Source organism: Eurosta solidaginis, chromosome 1 (assembly GCF_040869045.1).
Source record: "Eurosta solidaginis isolate ZX-2024a chromosome 1, ASM4086904v1, whole genome shotgun sequence".
NCBI lineage: Eukaryota > Metazoa > Arthropoda > Insecta > Diptera > Tephritidae > Eurosta > Eurosta solidaginis.
The window spans coordinates 50,324,482-50,340,651 of NC_090319.1; the positions used below are offsets into that span (position 1 = coordinate 50,324,482).

General features: G+C 36.4%; 1 protein-coding gene across 1 annotated transcript in view; it reads right to left on the reverse strand.

Moving 5' to 3' along the window:
- LOC137253077 (uncharacterized) overlaps positions 1-2,824 on the reverse strand; it is a 225,783-nt gene extending 222,959 nt beyond the window's left edge. The window contains exon 1 of the mRNA XM_067789413.1: positions 2,197-2,824. The gene's annotated coding sequence lies outside the window, so the exon portion shown is untranslated. The remainder of the gene's footprint in view (positions 1-2,196) is intronic.
- Between the last annotated feature and the right edge of the window lie 13,346 nt (positions 2,825-16,170).

Consider the following 16,170-nt stretch of genomic DNA (forward strand, 5'->3'; position numbering starts at 1 on the left):
ATCTTATAAATCCATAAAGCACTGCGAATTAGTCAGGGTTGACATCCAGTTCACATTAATAACCGTGCATCAGGTTTGCTAGGTCATCTTTAGCCTCTGGCTTATAGGTCTAGAGAAGACGGATTTTTCTTCCCTTGGGAGCCCCAGCACAACTTTTTATCGATTAGACCGCACCCGAAGTTTGGTAATGAATTCAACCAGAGAAAATTCTTCTTGTTCTGGTGACCGCTTTGTTTTAAAGTCCATCGTATACATGAATATGTTCCTGATTATTCTGTAATCCAAAGGGGATTCGTTAGAGCTCCTATATTGACCATGTCCCAAGTAATAGGGTTGTAGCCCAGTTTGAGGCAATAAGTGTATTGATGGTCGGGTAGCGGTAGATCTTGCACAAATAACTTGAAGGCTGCGCAGAAATCATGCCATCCGAACTTGACCTGAAATTGCTCACTGTTCCACAAATCGCGATTGTTGTGGAGCGCCCAGTTCATCTTACTCCTCCTGACCCTCCATGTAGAATTATATTAAGTTTAAAGTCATCTAGCAAAATTTTACGTAAAGGATCTACTGTTGTTTTTGATTTTCTCAGTAAAGAAAAGTTAGTCTATAATGTAGTGTTATTATTATTAATATTATTATTATTATTATTATTATTATTATTATTATTATTATTATTATTATTATTAGGCCTGGGACCACTGCGACCTTTGTGCAGGTCTATTATGCATGACCTTTCAGCCTAATTTTGTATGTGGAGGCTTTTGATGTATCTAAGTACCTCTTCAGACTTTTTACTCCATATCACATAGCGATTAAGAGTCACACCACCTAGATGGGAAGGTCTCTGCCTCGCCAGAGCGACGCATTCGCAGAGAATGTGAACCGGTGCTTCATCCTCCAGCTCACAGAAACGACAAATTTGAGTATCGGATAGATTTAACTTACTTAGGTGATAACGTAGACCACAGTGTCCCGTATAGTACGCAGTGAGAGTTCTTAGGCCCTCCCTGCATAGATTAATGAGTTTGGCTGATACTTTCGTTGACGGAAGAATAAACACTTTGGTCTGTCTTTGCGCTGGGCAGTCAATCCCGTGACGTCTGAATTGTTTAGTTTCCCAGTTACTTAAAGTTTCCCTGGTGTGTGCTTTTATGAGTCCACAGAAGGGCTCTGGACCATAGAATGCTGCTATAGCACCCTGCTTTGCTAGGTAGTATATGTTCATTACCTTCATGTCCCTGATTTCCGGGAACCCATCCAAACAAAACCTTGTGTTTGGGTCCCAGGTCATTAAGGATTTCAGTGCAGTCATCCACTAGCTTAGATGTAACTGTGTGGGATTGCAAGGCACGCAGGGCCGCCTGGCTGTCTGACATAATGTAGATGCTCTTCGCGGTTAAGCCTCTACCGCATACTTCTATTGCATGGATTTCTGCCTGAAATATGGTAGGGCAGCATCCCATTGGTATCGATTTCTTTAAGTTCGGCACATAGATGCCCGCTCCCGTTCTTACGTCATCAAACCTCCGTGAAGCAGACCTCTGAGTCAGGGTGATTATAGAGATTCCCTATTTCCCAGTCCACACCTGTCCACAATGGACACTTCAAAGTTCCGTGAGATTCTGAGCACGTATGTAGTGTTATAATAAGCTTTATTCGCTTGGTCTGGATGAGCAGCTGATTCGGTGCCTCCACTCTTCATCATCATTGGCGATTAGGGCATCGGGTTCATCTTCTCCCGCGTTTGCTAGCAATGGGGAGCACTGTTCCCTTCACAACTTAACATTCAAGAAGTCAAATCTGCCATGGTTTTAGAACCTTCCATCATCCACCGCATTTTTAGGCAGAACTTTCGGCAATATTCCTATTAACCAGCATCTAAGGCTCCTCGCACTCACGCTGCGTCCACTCCTACTACTCGAATTCTAAATACATCAAAGCGACATTTCAAAGCTTTTAGCTGTCAAATCTTATAAATATATTTATATGAAGTGCAATTTAATGTAAGAAAAAAAAATAAAGGGCATTTCAAATGTACGAACAAGACAAAATCCGGGCTTTAGGTTAAAGCCTCTCAAATCCCAAATATTAAATTAGTTTTACAAGCATTGAATTTCAAATAAGTTTAGACATAATACTTTGATGGTAAATATTTACATAAAACTTACATACACAAATATAAAAGTACATACATACCTACATAGTATATATATACTACTTTATGTATTTTCACTAATGTTGACGCCGTTAGCGTAATGATTACTCCCAAATTCGACTTGTTTTATTTTTACTTTCACTTTTACTTGAATTTGTACAAACAAACACACACACACACACACACGCTCAGACACCACTGCACAGCTTTAAAAAACGAAATTTAAACTTTCATTTGGCGCAATTTATTACGGCGCCAAAGCTAGAGCAGAATCCTTTTGTGGTTTGTTTGATTTTGTTTCTTCTTCTTTATTGTTTTTGTAAGTGCCACGCAAACAAAACGCGCATTCTTACGCTAATCCGCGCCGCACTACGTTGCGTATGAGTGATGCGATTTTTAGCCTTGGCTTTCCTATTCTTTATTTAAGTTGACTAAACAAGCTTTGTTTTCTCTTTTGTTTTTTCTATTTTCTTCTATTTACACTAAACGCACTAAACGAAATCTGTGCACATTTTTACTGCGACCGAAATTGTTTGCTTTGCAGCTTTGTTTGTGCAGCAAAAAAATTGCAAAATTCCAATGTTTAACAAAGAAACAAATTCAATTCATTCAGGCGCGAGAATCACACTAAAATCGTGCCGTCGTTCAATCTTGAAACCAAAAAATCGTGTTTCCGTAAACATGTCCTGTGCTTTCAAGACTCTGCATTCAACTGATTTTCAACCGACTAGCCTCACAATACTAGCGAAGGGATGCTGTGAAAACAAACGAAGTTAAGCAAGCCGAATGGACAACGTAGTGGCTAGTACGGTTGCCATTTTGCCTTAATCGGACCAAAAATGATACTTATTATTAGTTTTTGGTAAGTTTTACTGTTTAATTCAAGGGAACCACTTTAATAATTACATACTTTTATTATACCTTTCATGAACATGAAATGGTATATTAACTTTGGTCCGATGTTTGTAACATTGAGAAATATAGAAGATAGACTCACCATTAAGTATACCGAATTGATCAGGGCGACCAAATGAGTTGATATAGCCATGTCCGTTTGTCCGTCCGTCGGTCCGTCCGTCTGTCTGTTTGAACGCAAACTAGTCTCTCAAATTTTGAGATATCTCAATGAAATTTGGCACAAGGATGTGTTTTTGTATTATATTAGATATTTGTCGGACCCGGTAGGATCGGACCACTAAAGCATATACCTCCCATACAAGCGATCGTTCAGATAAGACGATTTTGGTCATTCCTGCCGCAATTTAAAAATTATAAACGTGAAACTCGGTTATATATATTCTAATATATCATAGAAGATCTTCTGAAAAAATCACTTTCATCGGAGCTATATATAGTATATATCCCATAATACAGATCGTTCAGATAGAAAGATTTTTGGCAATTTCTCCCTTACATTCCAATATAAAAACATTAAACTTGGCGATATATATTGTAATATATCATAGAAGATATCCTGAAAAAATCACTTTGATCGGAGCTATATGTATATAGTATATACCTATCCCATACAACCGATCGTTCAGATAGAAAGATTTTTGGCCATTTCTCCCTTAGTTTCCAATATAAAAACGTGAAACTTGATGGTATATATTCTAATATAGCATGGAAGATTTCCTGTAAAAATCATGTCGATCGGAGCTATATATAATATATATCCCATACAACCGATCGTTCAGGTAAAGGGGTTTTTGCCATTTTTTATTTTATATTTATCTTAAAAATCGTTTAGGTATGTACATCTGTTCACTATATATTTCCTATCTTATACATCCGATTATTAGAGATTACGAACGGGATAGGATTATTGTTCAGTCCCATTCATGAAAGGTATGAAGTCTTCGGCACAGCCGAAGACAGTCCCGTCCTTACTTGTTTTTTGATATGTAAAATGCATGAGGTACCAGATGCCCATTGCACTCCAATTTTTCTTACATAAACTGTTTTTCGATAATTAATAAAAAAAAAAATTATACTTACAAACTACCGACTAACGGTTCAATGTGCCAGGTATGATTCACACTAAAATTGTTTGCCGAACACCGTTTTTTATATTAACAGTCATATAAAAGAGGTAAAAATCAGGTCAAATATATTTTTTACCGTAATATCTAAAATTCAAAAATATTTGGGGTTTCGTTTTAATTCAATTTTATTTTAAAAATAAATATATTTTTGGCGCTATTTACTTCCGAAGAGATTTAGATAGATCTTTTATTATAATTTGCGTAAAAATTGGCTGAACGGACCGGCTATAAAAGGATTGAAAGTACCGAAAAGGCCGATAAGTTGGCAAAGCAGGGAGCAGCACTCGTTGACATCAGACAGGAAAGGTTTATAAGGTCATGTAGTTATATGGTAGGCCTCGTCAGTAACAGTAGGTCAGTAAGAAGTGCGAACTGCACAAAGAAACGGTTGAGCACGTTCTGTGTTCATGCCCTGCGCTCGCCAGACCGAGGAGCGGCTGAATTTCCAGATCTCGAGTCAGCTATTAGGCTAGGTCTTAAAAAACTTTTAGGATTCGCCAAGAGTACGGAGTTATTTTATATCATAGGTCCTGGTACTTGTATGTGAGGTATTTATTGACCGGCCAGTTCAACTCATCCCAATCAAGCTGGACGGACATATTCCATACCAACTTCGAAAATTATTAGCAAGGCGGATCAATGTTCACTGAAAAGCTTTTCATGACAGAAAAACACTCGGAGTGTTTGCAAACCACAGCCATGGGGCGACCCCGCTTAAAAAAAAAAAAAGTTTTTATATTGAAATTACTCTTTTTCTATTTTTCGCTATTACTTCCAATGGGGCTCGAACCAAAGACCTACCACTCTTAAGATAGCTATGTCTGTCGTAAAAGGCAACTCAAATGCCAAAATGGATTCAATGGGTTGTGTAGCGCAACCCTTTCAAGGGGTTGCCAGCGCAATATATAGCTTCTCCAACCCAATTGTCAACCACGCCTACCCGTGGCAAATCCTGTTTCTTTAACAGCCGAGGTTCTGGCGAACCCAAGTTCCTTATGGATCTAGGGGGTGGGAAGGCGGTATGGCCTAGAAGGTTTCATGGGGTCATACCAAATCGTTGTCGAGATGGTCGGGCTAGTACCTTAATGGTGCTTGCTATCGGAACGTACCGGCTCTGCATCCGGCAAATCACCATCAACATCGATAACACTCGATCGCTACAACAACAACAACAACAACCACTCCTAAGAGGCCTCCCAGTTTCATTGAATTTTCACTAACAAATCATCGATTAAAAAACATATTTCTTCTAAAATATGTAGCCGCTATTGGTCAATGTCCAAAACGTAATTGAGTCAAAGATTTAGTCGTTTCGAAAAAAGTAATTGGTAAACAAACTCGCTCAAAAACAGTAGTTGGTTGCAGGAAAGTAGTTGGTAAAAGTTGGTTGAAAAAAAGGGCGGGAACTAAGAAAGAAATTGGTCCAAATAAGCAGTCCGATTCAAAAAAACCTTCGGATATAAAAAAGTAATTGGTTCCATACAAGTAATTGGTAAAGAAAGAAGTCGGTTTAAATAAAAGTAATTTCTACAAAAATAGTAATGGGTTCGAAAAAGGAGTCGGTGACAAAAAAGTAACTGGCTCCAAAAAAAAGTAATCGGTTCAATAAAAGAACTTGGTTCAAATAAAGTAGTCGGTTCCGAAAAAGTAATTGAGGGAAAAAAGTAGTTGGTTTTAATAAAGTTATAAATTCAAAAAATATAGTCAGTTCCAAAAAGGTAGTTAGTTGAAACAAGTAAGGAAGTCTAAGTTGGGGTGAAACCGACCCTTACATACACAGCTGTACACTTGCAATTTCTTTTCTGAACTAATTTTTCTTCGAGTTATGGCTCCCGAAACACAGAAAATTGCTTAGGCATAAAAGGGGCGATGCTACGCCCATTTTTTTAATTTTAAGTTTTTCGTATTTATTGTTATAAATCCACTTGGGAAATGAAATACCATTGATATAAAGCTCTTTTTTGCAAATATGTAGCTTATTTTATTCATCCACGACCCTTTTTTTAAATCTTTTATATAAAAGTGGGCGTGCCCTTTAACCGATTTCGTAAATTTTTATTCAAAGCATCCCTTATAGTAAAGGCAACCTCTCTGCCGAATTTTGTTACGATAGGTTTAACGATTTCTGATTTATGATTAATAATATTTGTAAAATTGATTTTCTAACAAGTAGGCGGTGCCACGCCCATTTCAAAAATTTTTATCAAGAGTCTCAATTTCAACATTCTAGGTGTATTATGTACTAAATAATAAGTTTTTTTGTGTTTTCAAAAATGTTATATATATAAAAAGTGGGCGTGGTTATCATCCGATTTCGTTCATTTTCAATACCAATCTATTCTGGTTCGTGTATCAAATTTGGTGAAGATATCTCAATATTTACTCAAGTTGTCGTGTTAAAGGGCAGACGGACTGACGGACGAACGGACGGATATGGCTCAATCAAATTTTTTTTCGACACTGATGATTTTTATATATGGAAGTCTATATTTATCGCGATTCCTTTATACCTGTATAACCAACCGTTATCCAATCAAAGTTATCTCGGGAACGATTTGAGTATAAAAAGGTAGTCGGCTCCCAAAAAAAACTTGGTTTAAACAGAGTAATCGTTTTCAAAAAAGTAATTGTAATAAAAAAGTAGTTGGTTCCAAACAAGTTATAAATTCGAAAAATGTAGTCGGTTTTAAAAAATTTACCGGTTCCAAAAAAGCAGCTGATACTAAAAAAAGTAAGGCGGTTTCACATACGTAACGCCGTTTCATATAAGTTACTGGCTTCACAAAACATCCGGTTTCAAAAAAGTTTTCGGTTTTAAGAAAGTAACCTTATTCAATAAAGTAACTGGTTCCGGACATGTTACTGGTTGAAGAAACTAGTAAAATAAAATTTACCGAATCCGAAACATAAACAAGTGAAATTTTTAAAACTGGGACGCGTTTAAACAAGTTTATCGAGGAACCATTTTGCTATAATAACGAACTGACAAAATAGCAAGTGAGTGAGGCTTGCATACAGAAAATGCTTGAAGACAAACCAAAACGTTTAAAATAATTTGTTTAAATGTTTACTTTCAGTATTCACTTTTAACCTTATTTAGTTTCAATTTAAGATATAACTTTAATTTGAATTTTAAATCATAAAGTCTTAATTTGAAACCGGATTCAGGCTTATTATATTTAAGTTGACTTATATTTAAATAGTTCCATTCTTAACAAACTTTGGTTATATAACCAATGAACTATATGAAGTACAAACAAGTTTGAAATTTATACTTAAGCTTTCAATCGTTACGCTTTCAGACGCGCTTTTTACGAGTCTCGAACAGTCGAGCCCTTTAATCTGCTGGGGCTTACCTTTATGGACGGCATAAAAGTATTCTAAATGATGGTCTGACGTACCCAACCATTACCAAAGTCGCTTTTGGGTCACCCTTACTGGAGTTTGGTAGCAGTTTTCTCCTAGTAGGAATGGCAGGAACAGAAGCACGATGAGAACTGGTATTTACATACTTTCTTATTTAGCACTTTGTAGGCGAATTTCAGTATTTGAGATAAGAATCTCAAAACTTGCCAAACATGATCAAGTTAAGCCGCGATATTTGCGAAAAAATAAATTGTGCATCCTCTGAACTTGAATATCTTTGAATGCTTACACGTGATTTATTATGACCGTGAAGGCCAGTAATGCAATGTCAAAATAAAGTCGTATGTTAATTTTCATCTTCCCATCTCAAATTCTGAGGTGAAATCTTAATACGACCAGAGTTATCAGCCTATATCAGTCAGTTCAAACTAATCTACTAATATGATCTAACCATCTATCCAAGTACGCCAGTCCCTTATTTTTCCCTTATCTGATATTTCAAACAAATTTCCACTTTGTCCTTTCCAATGGATTGTGGATCTCACTCTGCCTCCACAGGTTTCTTCCGATATAAATAACACCTGGATCAGAGCATCTTCATCCATTCATATGAAAGGGCCACAGACAACATATTCTCTGGTTTTCAATTCGTTTAATTGTGTCGATATCAGCATAAAGCTGATACAGTTTTCCTTGAACAATCCCCGAGCCATATCAATTGTCTTATATAGAGTATGCTTTTGATTTTTTAGAATAGTCTACAAATTTTCACTAACAATTTCAAGATGAATTCGCAGGTGAGCAATAAAATCTGCTGGGAATCTATATTTATATATAAGAATTTCGAACTCTCGTCGTGAAGCAATGTTTTTTCATATTTATTTTTGTTTGTTTTAATGGTGTGTTCAATTTATACTTATTATTGAGAATTCATGAGCTTAATACCGGCTTATAGTAATTGAATGTTCAATTATTATGTTTTTTTCTGAGAGAAACTGAAAAGAAAAACACATTTACTGCCATATTGCGATGGTACCATTTCGAAAACCGCCACGAATTCATCATCATGCAATTTCGTAATGTTATCAAAGAAAACATAATAATTAAACATTCAATTATTATAAGCCGGTAGTAAGCTCATGAACTCTTAATAATAAGCAATGTTTTCTCCGCAAAGATCCTCTCGATTTGATAATCCCAAAAATCACATTAGAATATCGTTTCTGACCACTAGGCAGCCACAGTGCTCATTTTTATTTCTTTTCCTGTGGAAATTTTGGTCCCGAAAATAATTGTAGACGGCAACCGTGACCTACAGCTGACATTTATGAATGAAAAGCTTTATTTTGAAAACAAAATTTTCTTTCACTGTACGCCATTGAGCTTTTACTACGAAAAGCTTCTTAAAGAGTATGCATTGAGGTATGTCCATATGTATTATATCCAGCGTGAAACTGGCATAGAAATTGTTTGTATGACAGACACGGCAAAAGTAGCTGGGGTTAGCGGCATTTTAACTGGTCATTAATTCATTGCGGTAACCAATGGCAAAATTTACATAGGGTAATGTAGTAATAAATTCATTAAAGGATAGATTTATTCATTGTTGATTCACTAATAACTGACCACAATGGGGAGCACAACCAAAGGCCAAGTCGCCCCCTATCCTGTATCCCAACTCAGTGGGTTAACCCCTTTATTTTATTCATCGATTAAATCGTTTAATCCTTGGCGATTTTAACAAACACTACGACCTCTGGCATTCTAATTAGAGAGACGATGAATGCAGTACTTTGCGGAGTGAGTATATGACGCGATGTTGAGTGCAATGAATAGCGATGCCTCCAATAGAGACTAACCCCGCTGTCCAAGTTTTTCACACCAGATCGATCAGCCGATTCCTCAACCTACACTTTATTAACTTTAAAGCAGCTAATTTGGACGGCTTCAAAGAATATACGAAGCGCTCCTCTACCGCTCCTACTATTTCTACTGATTTACGAGCAGGAAACTATGAGACAAAACATAAATGCAAATATCAATCGCTTTTGCCGATAAAGTTTTATCGGATCCGAAAAAAAAAATGCGTGGGTTCTTTTATGCATCCCTCAGTTGACAACATCAGAGCACGACCAGTAAGATAGGCGCATAAAAAAAAAAAAAACAATGTGCTGCTTACCTTCAGGGCAACAAATCCTCCACATCTGTAGGCCCGTATGGCATAGCAAGCTGATGTTGAAATTCGTTGGTGACGAGGAAGAGCGATATATAATACATGTCCTCAACGTATCACTGCTGTTGTTGTTGCTGTTGTTGTAGCGATAGGGACAGACACTCCCCGAAGGCCTTGAGGAGTGTTATCGATGTTGATGGTCCTTTGCCGGATGCAGATCTGGTATGTTCCGGTAACAAGTACCATAAAGGTACTAGCCCGACCATCTCAGGAACGATTTGGTATGACCACATGAAACCTTCTAGCCCATAACGCCCTCCCACCCTTTAGATCCATTAGGAGTTCGGGGTTGCCAGGCCTCGGCTGTTGATGAAACAGGATTCGCCACGGGTAGGTGAGATTGACAATTGGGTTGGAGAAGCTATATATTGCGCTGGCAACCCCTTGAGAGGGCTGCGCTACACAACCTCTTGAATCAACTTGGTATTTTAGTCGCCTCTTATGACAGGCATACCTTCCACGGGTATATTCCAAGCCCCCTAACCTGCTCTCTTCCGTCGTTCTGAAAAATCGAAACAGGTTATAGTGGTACTTTGGTACCGAGCTAGGGAGTTTCATATCGACTAGAAATCAGTCAAGACAATTATTCTCGCTCACAACGCCGTAAACGGGAAGTTGGTAGATATAATGGCTCCAACCTAGGTCGTCCAAGTAATAAAAAGCCCTTTTGATGCCATTAAACTCGTTCGAAACGCCTGAACGCTACATCAGAGTTGTTTATTTCGAATTTCTATTATCGATAATTTACCCAACCTATCCAAAAAGGGCCTTCGAAAGGATCTTCAACGTGTTCTAGCTTGAGCCGGGCATTTATACAGAAAGTGCTCAATTTCGGCAGTGTTTCATTTTTTTTTTTTTTGAATTGTAAGGCGTGATAACCTCCGAAGAGATCTTACGACGAGCTTCTCTTCCAAGTTGTGCCGTGCTCCTTTATTAAGTTTTCTTACAAATCGGCGGGACGGGACTTACTTATTTTATGCCGACTCCGAACGGCATCTGCAAGGCAGATGAGTATTCACTGAGAGCTTTTCATGGCAGAAATACACTCGGAGTGCTTGTCAAACACGACCTCGCTTAGAAACATTTCCTTCTAATGGAAAAAACGTGTTGCTAAAATTTTGATATTGCTTTGTCCGGGGCGTAAACCCAGGATCTTTGGTGTGGTAGGTGGAGCACGCTACCATCACACCACGGCGGCCGCCACGTGTCTGTAAAATTCGAAAAGCTATATTTTGCTAACGAAAAAAGCTATATAAATAAGACTTTTAAGGAATATCAAGCCATCAAAACAAAATTCACTTTTTCCGGATTTTTCAGGTTGGTTAAGCTAAGCTTGAATTAAGTTTGCTTCAACTCTAGTCAAATTTAAACTCCAGTTAAACTACTGAGCAGTATTGCAGTCACAGTTTAAGACCGCCTTTGAGGTAGGTTTTCTTGTGCGGCATCATTGGTTTTTAAACGGTTTTATTTAGCTTGACTTGACAGAGGCTGGCTGGTTGGCTGGCTGATTGGCACGAATTGTAATTGAAATTTAAGTAACTTCCCGATAAGCTACAAGCTTGAAACTTGGAATATAGTTCGGAACCCGATGACAATGCAATAATAAGAAAAAAATCGCCGCTAGGTGACGCAAGGATCGAGATATATTTCTAAAAAATCGTATTTGTATAACACATACAAGAATAGAAAGCGGCCAATGAAAAAAATCACCGCTAGGTGGCGCGAGAATCGAAATATTCAAAAAAATCGTGTTTGTGGTCCGATTTGGCTCATATTTGGAACAAATATTACATACATTCCGGTAGAAGTAACATCAAAATATTTTGGAGCCCAACGCTTTTATTTAATTGTCTGTTCAACGCCCTAGATTGATGAGGAGCGTGATGACTAGCACCTAGGACCTACCTAATTATTTTCTAGCTTTTAGTATTATTATTATTTCATTTTAGTATTGTTTTCAATAAAACCGCTTAACTTGAAAACTTTTTTTTTATTATTTTATTTTCAAGTTTTTAGTCTTTATTTAATTGCATATTATTTCTCATTCTATTTAGTTCATTTAGTGACTCCTTATTACAAGGACTATTTCCGGACAAATTGTTACAAACTAAGTCCTCAATAAATAATCCTTGCAAAGACTTTACTCGACTCTGCGCCACATCCCTCCTCCAACTCCAAAATATTTTGATGTTACTTTTACCGGAATGTATGTAATATTTGTTCCAAATATGAGCCAAATCGGACCACAAACACGATTTTTTTGAATATTTCGATTCTCGCGCCACCTAGCGGTGATTTTTTTCATTGGCCGCTTTCTATTCTTGTATGTGTTATACAAATACGATTTTTTAGAAATATATCTCGATCCTTGCGTCACCTAGCGGCGATTTTTTTCTTATTATTGCATTGTCATCGGGTTCCGAACTATATTAAAATCAATAGTATCAATGTCTAACATTGAACGACTTTGCTTACCAAAAAATGTTAATTTTCAGCTACAAACTTCCTGAGACTTCAAAAATAACAAAAAATGTATAAACAAAACAAAACAACGCTTCTTAATAATTTAATTAATTTAATACAAATTATAAAATAATGATTCTTAATCTCAGCAAAAATCTTATATCAGAGCTTAAAACTGCATTCAGTTTATTCAATTCGCCGTATAAATTATCCGGTTATTGAATCCATACCATGTGATGGCAAAGCGAATTCAACTAATTCGCCGTGCAGAAGAATGTCAAATCACAAGAAAATTTTTTTTATTTCCATTAACCAAGTTGAATTCAGTACCAGGTGTTGTTATCCCAACAGCTGATTGCTTCTTCTTGATTATTTTCCATACAGCGCCTTGTACTTTAATATGTCAGTTAATCGAAAGCAATGAAAATTTTCTTTTGATTTGACATTTTTAAACCAAAACAACAAATTATATATTGACTGGTACAGAACACCCACAGCTTTGGGAAGACTAATTAACTTATATTCAAAACATGGAAAAGTAATAAATACCGCCAAAACCTTCATAAGACGGGTACGGTCGCCCCTCGGCCGTGATTTGGCATACACTCCAAGCGTATTTCTACTATGAAAAGCTTTTCAGTGAAAATGCGTCTTCCATGCATCAGCTTCCGTTTCGAATCGGCATAAAATATATAGGTTCTGTATGCCAATTTGTAGGGAAAATCAAAAGGAGCAAGACGCAAACTTGAAGAGAAGTTCGACCTAAATCTTCCCGGAGATAAATCGCGCCAAGCATTAGTTATATATGGCTTTGTCAACCGTAAAATGCATTACATATTGGCGATGGAAATCTTGTCATTGTGCTTAGTCGGGTTCGATAGGGACTTTACGGTGGACCATAGCTTGCCTACACTTGCAGAGAGGTTACAATTCTTTAAGTGCTCCTCCCATTTCGCCCGCTTGTGTTCATCCACAAGCAATCTGATACGTTGGTTTATGTCTTAAAATACGCACCAAGATTCTATGGGGTGGGTTTAAGTCGATTCACTACGATATCGCCCAAACTCCACATTAATCAAGTACGTTAAGCTCTTCCTAAAGAAGAAAAGTATTCGGATGTAACCGCGAAGCATTCATACCGGAAATCTCACATATGTTGATCGTCGAGAGCGAGGTCTATCGGGGCCCGTCTTTCAAGCTAGCAAGCAATAGTTGGGGTGATTCGCGACCTCTTCTCCAAGATCGGTGTTATTTTATTATTATTATTAAAGGCCCCTATTTTCTTTTAGGTATTACAAATAAAATTTATATCCGTGGTTAATGAGATTGAAGAGAAAAAAAAAGGCTTGGATGGAGTGAATGGATAAGACTGAAACTAAAGAAAGCGAAAATCAAGAAACTAAGACAGTTTACACATTAAAAGGAGCGACGATGTACTCGCGCTCGTGCTTCCATGCCCACCCTACCATGGCCTTTATTGCGCAAAAAAAAAAAGTTTATAAGGCCTCATTGTCCTTCTTACCTCTTCACATTCCTAACCGGAAAATAATGGTTACGGAATTAGCACACCATTTTTTAAGATTTTAAACTTTAAATTCAGTAATATTTCATTTTTCTATTTTTTTCTCCACAACGCTTACATAAGTAGTACATAATGTGTCCTTACTATATTATTCCTAATCTTACTCTAATTTTAGATAATGGAATTTGGGGGAAAGTATTTAGAAATTAATACAAATGAGATGTTTTCAATATTTCAAATATAGCTTTTGAGAAAATTTACAATAATAATGTTCAATAGAGTTATTCTCCTTATACAGATGTATCTTTACCAACAAAAAAATCTAAATCTATCTAACAATGAGTTTTAATTATTTATTTTAAAGCATCTTTATTAAATTCAATTAGAGACGATTACATAATTACTAACATAATTTTTTTGGTGGTAGCCGAATCCCTGATCTACCTCAACATTGCTTCTTATACATATGTGATCAGTGACATACTTTTGGTTGCCATATGTATAAATGCAGCGACATTACGCACATATATATTTTGAAATTTATTTATTTATGTTTTGATTTATATATAGAGAGGTATGCACGCTCAGGAAAACTTCCCATACAGTAGAGTCCGATAAAAATTTATCAAGATAATATAATATATAGCGAATATAAAAAATGCAAAAAGCTTTTTTACCGATCTTTAAAGATGAAGACTCCTAGCCATATATACAAAAAGTACTGTGAATAGTACTCGAAATTACCCAGCCAGCATTTTTTGAAAATTTTGATCAAAAAATATTCAAATATCATACCCCAAAATGATTAAAAACGTTCAAATTTAAAAGCATTTTCTGTTCGAAAATTAACGTATCGTCGGGAGAAAAATGTACCATAAATGTGATTATTCTTGAATAATCATTTATGATTCATATTTCGAAACGCTTTTTGTTCATATCTGATATCATTGTAAAATTGGGCCTTAATTGTTTTAGAGTAATATTTGAATGCTTTTCATAGTCATTTTCTGATCATTTTCGTGAACATATTTCAATCATTTTGCTTGAGATTTTTGAATCATTTTTGAATACGATTATCATGCATTTATTCTTCATATCTCATACAAAATAAGATACTACATGCTAATCTTATTTCATCAGGGGAAGAAAGCATGCAGAAGTGAGCTATTTGAACCATAGGCAATTCGCAAACAAACTAGACCAATATATACCTGCGACTACAACATCCAGCATCAGATATGATCGTCAACATCTTAAAATACGATATGGTACGGGATGTTGAAGCCATATCCAGGCACATATGTCAAGAGAGTTTCACTTACCTGGGGTTCAAATAGTTCACAACCTTTGTATTGTCTAATGGTTGGATTTGTATTTTCTGGGAAGCCGAAGGTGGAGAAATGGTTGGGGCATCTTCTGTTAGGAGCAGTATATACATTATTTCTTGTCTTGAAGAATAAAATTTTACTATATTTTTTCTGAACTTCATTAATGAAAAAATGTGTGTATGCGAAAAAATAAGATCTTCAAACAAAAGTAAAATTTTAACAAGTATAAAATTCATTATTCAGTCAACAAAGAATGTCAGAAAAGATTCAGAAAGCTGAATGAAAAATGATTAAAAATTGTTGATCACCTAAAGTAAACACAATTGATTCCAAAATATGATTGATAAACTATATACAGTTTTTGATCATCAAAAGTATTCATATTTGATTATTTCTTTTGTTCAATTGTATGATAACTCATTCTTTAGTCAGAAAGAGTAATCAAATTGTATTGATAAGTAGGGAAATTCGAAATTTTATCACCTAAATGCTGAGTGGGTAAGATCAATAAATTTGAATTACATCGTTAATTAAGCAAATGCAATTTTAAGAATATGTATTTACTGTATTAAGCAATACAAACTGTGGTTCGAAAACTCAAAATTAGCTTTTTAGAATTACGTTTATACAAAAACAAGTAAGGAAGGCTAAGTTCGGGTGTAACCGAACATGACATACTCAGCTGAGAGCTTTGGAGACAAAATAAGGGAAAATAATCACCATTTATCAAATGGAAGGTATTAAAGAATATTTTAAAAGGGTGTGGGCCTTAGCTCTGTAGGTGGACGCCTTCTCGAGATATCGCCATAAAGGTGGACCAGGCGTGACTCTAGAATGTGTTTGTACGATATGGGTATCAAATGAAAGGTGTTAATGAGTATTTCAAAAGGGAGTGGGCCTTACCTCCGTAGGTGGACCCCTTTTCGAGATATCGCCATAAAGGTGGACCAGGGGTCACTCTAGAATATGTTTGTACGATATGGGTATCAAACTAAAGTTATTAATGAGGGGTTTAAAAGGGAGTGACCCTCAGTTTTATATGTGAAGGCGTTTTCGAG